We start from the raw sequence: 12,616 nt of genomic DNA on the forward strand, positions 1-12,616 counted from the left end.
CAACTGTTAAGTTCATGGTAAATTACCTATGTCTAGTACTTCTGTGTTACCTTGGTGGGTTTCCCTACTCCATGGCTCTAACTAGATAGCCCTCAGAAACGTTATTCTAAAAAGAAATTATAGTTCTGTTTAGGCCACTGTTGATCTTACAAGGTGGGAGACCTCACCTGGCCAATTAATACCTGCTCTGACCCTGACCATAAATATGAAATTTCTCATAAGATCACTCAAACTCAATCAGGAACACAAGGAAAATTTTAACCCAAAAATATAACTTCTTGACTATTAAATTCTTACTCATGACTTTATAAACGTTACTAGCTGAATTCATTATATCCTGTCTATATAATAAAATTGTTGTCTGTTACATTTCCCAATGTGTAACTAGGCCTACAAGATTGATGATGGCTAAACATCTTGAAGGAATATATAAAATTTATAACTCTGTGTAAAATAACTGTAATAGTGTGATTCTAGTTATGGTAATGAGCAACGAAGGGTAAACAATTCCTGGATCATAATAGACTAGTAAGACAGGCGATCCAGAGAACTTTTAGTATCAACAGGGTCTGATAAAAAACTAACACCTTGAATGGCAGCTCAGAAGATAATTCACCTGAACTAGGAATGAGCCATCCTAGCACCGTGGGACAAAATTGGTCATGAAACGTCTCAAAATATTGGTCGAATTTAGGACCAAGGGGGAGCACTGTGAGTGAAAGTACTACAATGTGAAAGAAAATACTGCAACCATGTCAGTAAACAAAGAATGCTGAAGCCAAGTCATCAGCAGCTGCTGCCACACCCCAGCAATGACAGGCCTACAGCCCAGCCTCTCAGCCACTCACATTGGTGCCCTCTGAGAGGACTCAGAATAAGAAAGGACAGGATACTTGCCCTAGATAGCTAGGTGCTTGTTAAAGTATGAATTCAGTGAGTCCAAATGTTTGCTTCCTCCCATATATAGAAAACCACTAAATACTTGAACTTGAGATACCTGGCTTTCTTTAGATAACAAGCAATCTTTTATTGTTCCAACTACCTGGTCTTTGTTGTAAAGCTCCTGTATATCCTAGCTCTTCCCATACCTCTTGGGAGCAGTCCCTCAGAGTGATCTGAGAGGCTGTCATCCCAGCTCGAGTCCTTCCGCCAAATGAAACACAACTCTTAATTTTAGGCTGAACGTTTATTTCAATCAAGTCCCAGAATAGACACAACTCATCACTTCTGTAATGGAACACACTGGATCAGGAACCAAAAGCGTGTTCTAGTCCTGAAAAACTACTGGTTCCTCTTTCTTCCTGTCATTATACAATCCCACCAGAACTCATTACTTTGCTGTCTGCTCATCTGGTAACCAAACTCAGAGAAGAGTCAACTCAGCAGAGTGCCCTACTGGGGAGAACAGCCGGCAAAAGCGCTGTGGGTTGCCTGCCGTCCCGCACGCTCTGCTGACCCCTAGTGTCTTCCGTGGAGACCAGGCCAACAGAGCTGTTTCCAACAGCTGCAAAGTCCCACAAGTTAAGAAAATCATTTTATTTTATACGATATGTTACGTATATACCATCACTGAAAACAGCTTTGCCAGAAGCCCAAATCTTCAACATTAATCTGCAAAGGCAAATCCGGTCCCTAAGTGAAAACAAGTCTTAAAATGACGCTAAGGCCTCCAAAGTTCTCTCCACGACCATCAACCAAACTGCCTGCAGGTCTGCAGCTGCAGGCGGCAACACGTCTGCTTTTAAAGCAACCCCTTCCTGCCCTCGGGTGCTACAATGTCCCTCTACGCCCTCCCATCTCAGGGTAAGAGCAGCCGCTGCAGAACCTTGCAGGGCAGCACTGACAGGACTGGACAAATAGGATCAGAGCTAAACTAAGCCTTCTGATGACACGAGCTTGTCACTGTGTCACTTTACATATGAAGATATATAGAGAGAGGTTGGGTGATCTTGCTCAAAGTCACACAGTTAATAAGTGGCAAAGTCTATAACTCTGCTTCTCCCTCCAGCGTGACGCCCCAGCTGGGACGCCCGCAGGGTTCTCTCATGCCTGCCTGACCAGTCCTTTCCTGTCACTTATAGCCCACCACATTGTCTGACCCTAGCCTGCCTTTTCAGCATCTTTTCCGTCCAGTCTCTCAGGAACAAGGCTGCTCGGGCCACTGTATGACTTCCGGCTTCCCAAAACCTTCGTGGTCAGGCTGGTCTTGCCTGTGCATCCAGCACCCTGCTCAGAGGCTCTTCCTCCCCTGCAGGAGGATGTTTCCACTCTCCGCAGGGACACCCCCTCAGGGAAGCCCTCTTCTCACCCTCAGCATGGCAGGTGTCCAGGCCACATCCCGAGCTGCCCCATTAGGACTGCGGGTGCCCAGGGACTAATCAGACTAGCAGCCTTAGAGCCAGGGATTATGCCCGGGTCTCCCTGAAGAACTAATGCCCGCCCCACAGTCCCCAGCCAGCAGGTCACCTGGAAGTCACAGCAAGTGCCCCACCCAATCCAGAAGTCTCTTCATTTGCCAGCACCGCTGAAGACTGGTTTCCAACCTTTGGTCAGTTTTGCACAAAAAGGCACCTTCCACTGTGAACCGGGGGGGTTTTGCTTATGCTACCCAAAATTATTGGAAACGTCAAGGGAAACCAAAAGGCCTTTTCTCAACACTTTTTTGATGACACCCTCCCACCCACAATACTCAAATGTTCAAGAGAATTGGGTCCACGTGATTTTGTTTTCCTTACGCTAAGTGGCTCAAAACACTGCGGGATTCTTTCTCTTTTGAGGGTATTTGTACTAAGTTTATAGGCTTTAATCTGCTTTTGTCTCTCTCTTCAGTATCCCTAGCAGTTGCCACTTCTTTCTCCCTTCAGCAGCCTCCCTCCCAACATCAAGTCTAGGAAATCAGCTGTGATGAGGGGCCCAGGGGCAGTCACAGAAGATGCAGCTAAGGCACAGAGAGGCGACATAATTTGCCCAAGGTGATCAGCTTCAACCCCCAACAGTGTGTGTCACTTCCGTCTGTTTAACTCTTATGCTAAGCAAGTTAACTTTTTGTAGATTATAGTTATAAACAGATGAGGTATCAAAATATATACAAGGACACACATCAACTCTAAGATGTTGATTAACTCCACTATTTTGTTTCTATTTATTTTATTTCTGTTAAAAAAGTTAAGAATCTCTGCAGTCAATATAGCAAAATGTTACTGGGTTTTAAATCCAGAATATAGAGGTGTTAAGTGTGTCATTGCTCATACTTATTTGTATGTTCACAAGACAAAATGATTTGAAAGTCTCTCTTCCCTCACCCTACTCACTACTGGCTCTCAACAGAGCTCCCAGTCCACACATCTAACAGCCTTTCATTTTACCCACAGCTGAACTCATCAGTTTTCCCCAGAACTCCCTCTGCAGGTTTCCCTCATCACAGCACAGCAGGACTATCATTTACCTCATTAATCCACCCAGAAACCTGGGCCTTACTCCATTCTAACTTCACAGACAGCATTCATCCTTTCCTTTTTACCATCGAAACATGTCTTCAATCTGTTCGCTTTTACCCACTGACCGTCCCACCGCTCAAGTGGAAGCCACCATCACTGCCCACCTGGACTCACGAGTCTCCCAAGTGGCCCCACAGCCGCCCTCCCCTACTTGAGACAAATGGGATTGTGTCAATCCCGTGCTTTTAGGACTCTTTTCAAACCCACTTTTCTTAGAAGAAACTCCAAGTTCTTCACATGATGAAGGTATTTGCCATCAAACTGTCAGCTCAGGGAGGGAAGGACCCGCCCTCTCCCCTTGGCCCCACCCTCTGGCAGAGCATCAGCATGGGAGGACCTGCTGAGCTACACCAGCCTGTATTCTAAACCTGGTCTTGATTTCTTAGCAAACTGCTTCACTTATCCATATAAATCCAAGGTAGATTAGAAAGATTTTAGATGTTGAGCTAGACTTTTGATTTGGGGATTTTGCACTAGCAACCTGCAAGTACATGTTCTAATGATTCTGTCTTCTAAAAACCACACCCAGATTTAAGTAGTACTTGTGGAATGTCTTCGGAGTAAAAGGGACTGTACTTTTACAGACTTTATATTTTATAACATGAACAACCCACACAGGGTCATAAATGGAACAGCCTCACAAGTGACAGAAGACAGGTGAGAGGCATATAGCAACAGGTCAGAGAGATGGTAAGAGCAAAGTTGATTCTCAAACCCCCGAAAAAATTCCTCAAAGAACCAAAAACTCTGAATTTTGAAAGTAAAATACTATCGTACAAAGAAATAAAATAAATAATCCTCTTTATCAGGGTTTCAAGATCTGACTCCAGAATTTTTAGCAGGCTATACTGAATCCTAGCACAGGAAAATCAGATAGACTAGTGGTGAGTAAGTTCCAGGGAAATGGCAGTAATTCCTCCACTTGTAAAAGGACATACACTCACCTGTCAAGGTGAATGTAAACCGCATTCTGGAGAAATTCGGAAGCTCCCAGGCTCCGCTTCTGGATGGCAAGGACACGGACAGCTTCGAAGCATGCTTCTAACTGAGTCACCGGCATTCTTACACTGCAGGGGGAAACGGAGGCCCTCAGTCATGAGCAGAGATGTTCCTGTCGTGTCACACAGCCCGTGCCTCGGGGACTCAGTGCCCTGCAGCAGCCCGGCCCCAGGCGAGGACACGCAGCATGGCCCACCCAAGCATGAGGTGCACTGTGCTTGAGAAAGCCCATCCCCGATGGGGGCAAGAGGTGCTGGTGGGTTTGTGTGAACCTATAAATTCTCACAGAAATACACCTACATACAATCAAGTGATACAATTAAGAGTAGCAGGCTATTTAACAAAATTTCAATTGTCAGTGGAAATTTTACCATTCCTTTCCACTTGTCCCCTGCACTCTGAGACAGGCTTAGGCTCTCTCACACCTGCAGCTCTGATGCAATCGTTGTGAAGTCATTTGGCTTTGCTGCAAGTGTCTTCACTCCCCGTGTCGCTGTGACTGTCGTCTCTTAACAGAGTCAGATATCTTCCTGGATCTCTCCCTGAGTTCCTTGCTCCTGCTTCTCAGATCCTAAGATAAAGGACAAGTGAAGACACATGACTAGAAAAGGCACTGTGGAATTGACTAAAGCCTTCAGTGACCCCTAGGTGAGTGCTGCCCACCCCTTACCTTCAATTCTCAAGGTTCTGCCCAGGGTGACATCCAGACAGGATAGCGTCCTGGGCCAATTAAATGCTGTGTGGCTTGAGCGCATGGACAGGTGCAGGAGCTGGTTCTGGAGCAGGCACCTCCCCACCTCTGCTCGTCTCTCTCCCGAAGCCCCGCTTCCAAGCCCCCAGGCTCCCTAATCTTCTGTCCTCCTCTTCTACTTTACTCCAAGCCCTTTTCCTCATCCTTTATTCCCTACTTATCCCCAGCTGGAGTGATTTTTCAATCACAGTATCTGAAAAAATTTCCTGCAGCTGAAAAAGAGGTCTCCAGAGGTCAATGCCCATATGCTGGTTCTTGAAGAGAGCCTCAGGTTAGGGAGACACTCACCAAAACTCACAGGGCATCAGACATGTTGCAGGGTCGACCACCCCCAACAAGAGTTTGCTGTGACCCCAAGGCACGCACAGCATCCCTGCTCACAAAAATGTAGTTGGCTCATTTATCCGTTATTAAGAAGAAAAATTAAAAATTGTTCATGTTCCTTACTAAAATTATTTATGAGGTGGAAAAAGGAATTGTAATAGAAAAGAACAAATTTGACTTCATGTTAAATGTGTTCTTTTGGCTTTAAACATGTGCCCTGTTTTCTAGGCTCAGACATGTTAGCTCTGCACCTTTTGTAAAAGAAAGTTGCCTTTAGCCTGAAATATCCAGGAGGGCCTATTCTGCGGGCTCTGATCTTTAAGGATGTTAGCTCTTGTACACTTATGTAGAGATGGTAAGTTGCAAAATAGAGAATAACCTGTTTTTTTTTTTTTTTTGGAGGTTTTAAAGGGTCACCATGATTTGACCCACATGGACAGCTGCAAGAACAAAAGATTCCAAGGAAATCAATTCGTACAGCAAGAAGTTTGCAACAACCAACCACACCCTTGCCCCTTTTTAGTAAAAAAGGAGACTGAATTCTGACTTGGGGAAGAGGGTTCTCCAGGATATCAGTATGCCATCTTCTGGGTCTGCCAGCTTTTCAAATAAAGTCACTATTCCTTGCTCTAACACCTCATCTCCCGATTTACTGGCCTGTCATTCAAGAAGCAGAACTAGTTTTGACGTGGTAACTAAATGACTTCATTGGAGGTAGTATGTCTCCACTGTTTCCTCATTTACAATATGTCACAACCTATCAATTTTATATGCTGTTTAGCAACACAACCAAAAAACCTAACATAGGGAATTGATTCCATGGAAATAAAATTATTTCTACTCCTTCAAAACTTTTTTTTTCTATTTTATTTGTTTTGCTTATTGAAAAGAAAATAAAAGTCAAATCTATTTATTTCATGTATTTTTGTTATAGCTGCATATTTTAAATACTAAAAAGATTTTTAAATTGCAATAAAAAATTGTTCATATATTAGTGTAAAGATATATAAACAATCAATGTGGATTAGGAAAGGTATGTATATTTACTAAAAATCCACTGCACATCCAGTCTTTTACAAGCATATCCTGGAATATAAGCTCTATGATCCAGCAGTCCACCACCCACATTCTCACTGCCGAGTTCCTTAGTAATGAACTACCAAGGCACTAACATAGAACCACGTGATCAGTAATTTAGGTATAAATGGGGGAATTAGCTCATTCAATTCTATTAAAAAAACATTAAAATAATTACTGAACTTACTTACAAAGAAAATTGGACACAAAGAAGTACAGTTTCTTCCCCAAGGTCACAAAGCTAATAACTGGTAAACGCAAGATTTGAACTCATCTGCCTGATTCTAAAAACTAGGTGGAAATCCCATTTGACTGTGGAGGGTCCAGCAGCACAGCCTATCACCATATCTTTGTTCAGATCTAGCCTTAGACAGCCTGAGAGAACACCCCATTCCTATGGAACTCGAGGGCAAGTGATATCAATAAGGATTTTATATTCAGTAGTTTCTTAGGCCTCATTTATATAAAGTGTCAGCAGGTCAGCAGAAAAACTCTGGGAAATATTAGTGGATCCAGAGCTTTTTGCTGATTAGAAACTCAGTCTACCAGGACAGAGTGGCCTTCCCATGAGAGGCCACATGGACATAAACTAAAGGCAGGTGAGCAATGAAAACTAGCAAGACCCTGGAACTCAAGCAAGAAGGACCCCTGCCATCCCCTGCCCAGTTGCCTCTTCGCCCGCGTGGACACGATGGCAGAAGACCCAGGTTCTTGTCCAAGTTACACCATCATGGATTCTCACCCATAAAAAGTTACGGCTCTATGCTCTTAAGTACTTTCCAACTCAAATATGATGAAACCAATATCTCAGCAGAATGTCTATATCTCCACTTCCTCTCTTCTATTAGGAGAATATTTCTATGGCAACAAAGCAGAAATCCAATTAAAAACACCATGCAAGAAGCCGGGAGAAATTCTGCATAAGAGACTTTGTTCTTACGCTCAGTGAATGGAAACACAGAAAAAGTGTTCCTTCTCCCTCAGCAAGTGGGAGGTAGCCTGATTGTGTGTGTGTGTGCGTGTGTGTGTGTAAATCAAATACAATGAATTCTGGGATATTTACAGATTTTTTTTATCTTACTGTCATTTCATGAGGATGAGACAACTTTTAAATTAATTTGAATCTAGTGTTCTGAGAGAGTCTCAGGCTCTTTTGGTGGAGGAGGGGAAAGGGGAAAGGAAAGGAGGAAAGAAGTAAATGAAGCAAAGGAGTAAGAATACTGCTAGGGAAAGGCAAGACATTAACTTTGTTCCTAATTACATCACACACAAATTATGGACTGGCTTTCCCCCATGTCTTGTCAAGCACTGAGTTGCAGAAGAAAGGTGACAGCCCATTTCTTACTGAGCTTGTGATTGTACGTGGCATCTTATAGACACAAATCATTTACCCTGATCAAACACTCTAGCAGCAGGCCGTAATTCTCCTGTTTTGAGAGACAAGAAAACAGGTGTTCAAAGAGGATATATAAGTTGACAAAAGTCAGAGGACCAGTAAACAACAGAGGATGAATTCAAACTCAGACCTGAATGCAGAGCCTGCTCTTCCCACTCCCAGTGCTGGAAAATCCTTAACACACAGGCTCCCCAGCTCCCCTGCAGTGCTCCTGGCACCAAGGATGTCCCATGGCGATGGTCTCCAGTTCTCACAGTCACAGCACTCTGTGCAGCCAATGACCTCCATCGGACCTTGATCATCTACCTGCCACGCCCAACAGGCTTCACCATAAAGGCAGGAAAGCTGGCTTTCAAGTGCATAAAAAGCCATCCTTGTTCTAACCTGGGCTCTTCTGCAGCTTCTCCAGCCTAAAGGCAGCCATGAAACTGCTCATAGTTTGTACATGAGCCACACTACCACTCTCCATCGGTCTCCCCAAATATACTACTTAGCTATGACCATTTTGATAATCTTCGAAACAAATTTTTAAAAACAGAAAAGAAAGGATTCTGGAACAAGTACTTAATACTTACAATTTTAAATGACAATTTACAAAGTGAGTATTTACAAACCGAATCTGCGTTCCTAGGTGTCAGTTTTAACAGTTACAAATATAATAGCAAAAAATTCTCACTTACAGAATTAACAAAGACATCAACAATAATCTGGAATAAATTCAAAATTAAAGCCCATGTTCTACATGGAGAAAACTACTGGACTCTACTGAGGAGTAAAGTAAGAGGTGTGAATGTAGAGACATCAACATATTGCATGGAGGAAAGCAGTTTTGTAAAGATGTAAGTTCTCCTAAAGATAATTCAAAACTTACTAAAATATCCCATGAAAACCCTTATCTGTTTTTTTTTAACTTGAACAAAGTATTTTAGAATTCTTCAGGAAAAATTAAGTCATAATACTAGCCAAGAAAATTTGGGATGGAAAAAAAGAATAAAAAAAAAAAATCACACTTTCAGTTATTAAATAAATTTTACAATATATAAGATATAGCACCAGAGTAAGAAAGTAAAATTGACAGAAATAAACCATGAGCTCAAAAGGAGACTCTAGTGTACATAAGTATATTGTACATGTGGGATTTCAAATCAAAGAGAAAAGTATGAATTCAATAATTGTCCTGGGACAATCAGAGAATCACCTGGAAAGAACAAATTCTATTCCTGTGCTAATGACCACAAGAAAAATTACAGATAGTGATGCAAATATTAAAATACTAATAACAACAAATGCAACTCTTTGCTCATATTAATTCAACTTCCTCTCACTATAACAAGTACTATTATCATCTCCATCTTAGAGATTAAAAAAACTTACAGAAGAGATTTATATCATTATAAGAAAGTGTTTCTAAGAATAATACCAAAGATAAAACCCAAAAGGAAGACATTTACAATCTTAAAAATATTTTGGGCCAGAACAAAAATAAAAAACCTACTGAACAAAATGAAAGGCAAGAAATGATAAGAAAAAGCTCTGTGATACATGTTGATGAAGACAAGGGGTTAATGTTCATAACATACAAAGAGCTTTCACAAAGCAACAAGAAGCTCCCTCACTTAAATGTGTGCGAAGGACAAAAGGGATCATTTACTTTTAAAAAGTCAGATGGCTAATGAGTGAAAAATGCTCAATACCTCACTGGTCATCAAATGCAAACTAAAACAATGAAAAAGCACTTTTGCTCATCATATTGGCAAATATTTATAAAAGATATTCTAGCTAGTGTCCATCTGTGAGAGAACAAACTGTGAGCGACATTTTGGAGGATGACATGTCAATGGATATGTAAACTCTGAAAAACGTGTGTACACACAGGCTCAACTCAACTTCTAGGAATCGTTTCATTTAGAAAAAAAATCAGTTCAAAAAGATGTACTCATCAGAGCATTTACACAGCACTGTTTACAATGGTGGGATGAAAAGCTGAAGTGAAATCATATCCAGTGATAGAGAATTGGTTACATAAGTTATTCTACAGCTTTTCATTCCCCACTGGAGAAGCAATTTCTAGAGTCACTTGAAAGGAGCCTGTGATGAATGTAAATGTCACATCCAGGGACTAAATTTCCAGAAGCCTTAACTAAAGGAATACTCATACAAGATCACAGGTATGTTTGTACAAGAGGGATGCCAGTCAAACATCTTTTCTGAAAGTGGAAAATGGAGAAAACTTAAGGGTCCACCATCAAGAAAATGATGCGGTAAATCACGGCGAGATGTGGGCTCTGAAGGGGCCGGCGATTCGGCATGGTCCAGGGCCTTGTCCACATCACTCTCCCACCAAAGGTGTTCTTGCACAAGAGACCACACCTGCACATCAGGAGACCCCTCCACTCTATCTGAAAGGACCGAGTGAGTCTGGAGTGGGAGGACGTCTATGATATACCCGTGAGTGAATAAAGTGAGCTGCAGAACACATATAGTATGGTCTTATTTTTCAATAAAGCATATATACACACACATATACATAGATTTCTCATATACGTGTATGTATGTAGGTATGTATGTATTTATGGGTATATATATATGTCATAGGCATAAAGGTCATGAAATATATACACCACATTGTCAACAGCTTTTACACTCAGGAAATAAGGGGAAGGGAGTTAGGGGCCTTTCGGTACCACCACAGTTCTCTTTTCAGTATTTCAGTTAAGTATACTTGAATTTAAATGTTTATTTAAGTCCGAAGTAAAATGGAAGATGCCTCCACAAGACAGAATGCCATACTGGTCATTAAAAATCATGCCAGGGGAGATAGAATATTGCAGAAAACATGTAATAATCTGAATGGAAAATGGAGGTCTCCACACAGTAAACAGGCACAGAGTGATTGCTGGTTTTTATGACAGAGGTGATACACACTGAAGAAAAGAACAGAAAATAGATGTTACAGTGTTAATTACTGTCTCTGAGTAGTGGGACAAGGATAGCCTCTTTTGCCCCTTTTTTCAGACTTATTATATTAAATACACATTATTTTTCATCTGAAAAAAGCATTTTTAGATGTCTAGTACCATGCATTGGAGAAAATACATGAGAACTTACAGAAACAAATAACTAGGAGACACCGCAGCAGCGTCACACAATGTAGAACCGGCGATCCTGAATAACAATGCACAGTTACATAAGGACCCACAAAGTGAGAGCACCTGCTGTAACAGGGCATGGCCCCCTTCTATTTGTCAGTTGTGTCTTCAGGGCTGAGGCAGTTCTGAGCACGGCCAGTGTCAGTGCTGGTGTCTGGATGGATGCCACTGGAGGTGAGGGCACCTGCAAGCCGAGAGGAAGAACAGAAATCATCCTCTGCTTTTTCTGTCTTGTTTCTTTGTTACTGTAAAAGAGGCGTAAATAAGATAAACTAAATCTTCCCTGCTGAAATTTAAGTAATGAAACCGTTTTTAAAGTCTTCACAGCTTATTTTCTGCCTATAACTGTCTTTACAACAAAGCATCATATTTATTAAATGTTAATTAACTCAATTAACTCCCTGTTGAAATCTATTAAAGAACACGAAATGCACTACGTGTAATCACCACGCTTGCTGTGACTACCTCAGCTGTATTGACAGCAGTGCAGTCAGCCCCCACCATCCCGTGGCCCTGAGCTCCTGATGCTGCTAAGAGAGCACACTGCCGCCTCAGATGGAGAGGAACTGTGAAAGCATTTTCTGAAGTCAACAGCACTGACAAAACATAACTGACAAATCCCAGGCTTCTTGGAGGCTGTCATTTTCTGTTTCTGGCCAACACCCGTCAATGAGCAGAACCACCCCATTCCGAGCCATGGGACTCACGTGGGAAGCAGTTTTGGAGAAATTTCCATGTATAGAATGTAACCAACTATACATAGAACTCTGACAAAGTAAAAGATGAAATACTCTGATTTTGGAAGACACTCAAAATATTCTCCTAAGCCTTAGTAGCTGGAAAGGCTGGGCTTCTCCTCATCCACTTATTTATTTCACATCCAGTGAGAATCTCCCACAAACCCTGTTTCCCTGTGTCTGCTGGGAGCCTCAGGCACACTCTTGCTGTCGATCTTATAAGTCACAGCAATCTTATAAGTCTTATATGTCTCACGCCTGCAACCCTCACACAAGCTCGCCAACTAGACACAATGTCTGTACTTGGCCCCATTTTCTCACCTGTTTATTTGGTATCTGTTCTTCTGTAAGCTGCCTAATATGCTTCTTGGAACAAGCCAGAAGAATGAGTGGGTTGATAAATGGACAGATGGACAGGTGAGAGATGGGCAGACAAACAGAAAGACTCCAAGAAAAGGGGAAAGAAAAGGGGAAAGAAAATTTACTATGCAAAACCCTCTTCTAGTCAGGGAAGAAAGCAGCCACGGAGAAGTGTGAAGGGGCAGGAGGCTTAGGGCTGTTTCCTGGATTCCATGTAAAGTCACACCAAGTGATGAGAGGGTAGAACTATAAATAATAAAAGAAAAAAGCATGCATGCTTGAAAAATATATCTACAATATGTACTTTCTAAAGAATAGATTCAAAT

General features: G+C 41.9%; 1 long non-coding RNA gene across 3 annotated transcripts in view; it reads right to left on the minus strand.

The window, feature by feature from the left end:
* LOC141574105 (uncharacterized) overlaps positions 1–12,616 on the minus strand; it is a 59,506-nt gene that overhangs the window by 23,047 nt on the left and 23,843 nt on the right. For all 3 annotated transcript variants that reach the window (XR_012500781.1, XR_012500782.1, XR_012500780.1), the window contains exons 2-4: positions 11,153–11,377; positions 4,868–5,067; positions 4,442–4,564 (exon numbers count right to left, since the gene is read on the minus strand). This is a non-coding gene — a long non-coding RNA (uncharacterized LOC141574105). The remainder of the gene's footprint in view (positions 1–4,441; positions 4,565–4,867; positions 5,068–11,152; positions 11,378–12,616) is intronic.

This window comes from Camelus bactrianus, chromosome 19, assembly GCF_048773025.1.
Source record: "Camelus bactrianus isolate YW-2024 breed Bactrian camel chromosome 19, ASM4877302v1, whole genome shotgun sequence".
Classification (NCBI taxonomy): Eukaryota; Metazoa; Chordata; class Mammalia; order Artiodactyla; family Camelidae; genus Camelus; species Camelus bactrianus.